Consider the following 1,860-nt stretch of genomic DNA (forward strand, 5'->3'; position numbering starts at 1 on the left):
AACATCATAGAGGTAGGATTTACAACACATAGGAAAATCACATCAGATGACAAAATGGTGGACAATCACACAATACTGGGAATCATGGCCTAGCCAAATTGATATACATTTTTGGGGGAACACAATTCAATCCATAAAACACACCCAATGACAGGGCTCCAAAATACATGTAACAAACTCTAATAGCACTGAAAAGAGAGAGACATTCCACAATAATAGTAGACATCAATGCATCACTTTCAGTGAAGGATACAACAACTAGAAAGAAACTCAACAAAGATACAGAAGACCTAAATGCCACAATCAACCAACTTGACCTCATGGACATACACAGGACACTCCACCCAACAGCAGCAAAATATACATTCTTTTCCAACACACATGGATCTTTCTCCAGAATAGATCACTTTTTAGGCCAAAAGCAAGTCGCAAAAAATCTAAAACACTGAAATAATACAAAGAATTTTTCTCTGATTACAACACTATAAAAGTTGAAATTAATAACAGGAAGAACAAGGGAAAAATTAAATATAGGGAGACTGAATAACACCTTTCTTAAAAACCACTAGGTAATAGAAGAAATCAAAGATGAAATAAAAAATTCCTAGAATCAAACAAGATCGAAAATAAAACATACCAAAACCTTTGGGACACAGCAAAAGCAATGCTCAGGGGTCAATTTATAGCAATAAACACACACACGAAAAATGAAGAAAAGGCTAAAATCAAAACATTAACCCTACAACTCAAACAAATAGAAAGAGAGTAGCAGAAGAAGCGCAGTCATCATAAGAAAGGAAATAATATAGATTAGAGCAGAAATAAATGAAATAGAGAACAGAAAAACAATAGAAAGAATCAACAAGACCAGAAGTTGGTTCTTTGAAAGGATCAATAAAATCGACAAACCATTGGCCAAACTGTCAAAAGAAAACAAGAGAGGAAGCAAATAACCCATATAAGAAATGAGATGGGTGACATTACAACAGAATCAAAGAAATAAAAAGTATCGTAATAGAATTCTATGAAAAATTGTACTTCAACAAATTTGAAAACTTAGAGGAAATGGACAAATTTTAGAAACATATTACCTACATAAACTAACACAAACAAGTAGAAAAAGTAAACAGAAAGAAACTCAACAAGATACAGAAGATCTAAATGCCACAATCTACCAACCCGCTCTCATAGACATATAACAGGACCAATAACAAAATAAGAGATTGAAGAGGTTTAAAAAAAAAAAACAAAAACAAAATAAAAACCTCCCAACAACAAATAAAGTCCTGGTCCGGACAGCTTCACTTGAGAATTCTACCAAACATTCAGAGAAGAGCTCACACCAATAATAGTCAAACTGTTTCAGAGCATAGAAAAGGAAGGAATACTCCCAAATTCATTCTATGAGGCCAGCATAACCCTGATACCAAAGCCAGGTAAAGACACTACAAAAAAAGAAAATTACAGACCAATATCCCTCATGAATATAGACGCAAAAATTCTAGCCAATAGAATTCAACATCATATCAAAAAAATAATACATCATGACCAAATGGGATTCATACCAGGTATGCAAGAATGGTTTGACATTAGAAAATCAATCAACGTAATCCACCACATAAATAAAACAAAAGAATCACATGATCATCTCAATCATCGCAGAAAAGGCATTTGATAAAATCCAACACCATTCCTGATAAAAACTCTCAGCAAAATAGGAATAGAAGGGAAATTCCTCAACACAATAAAGGGCATTTATACAAAACCAACAGTCAATGTTATTCTCAACAGAGAGAGACTGAAAGCATTCCCCCGAGAATGGAAACCAGTCAAGAATGCCCTTTATCATCACTCTTATTC

This window comes from Trichechus manatus, unplaced genomic scaffold, assembly GCF_000243295.1.
Source record: "Trichechus manatus latirostris isolate Lorelei unplaced genomic scaffold, TriManLat1.0 scaffold00221, whole genome shotgun sequence".
Taxonomy (NCBI): domain Eukaryota; kingdom Metazoa; phylum Chordata; class Mammalia; order Sirenia; family Trichechidae; genus Trichechus; species Trichechus manatus.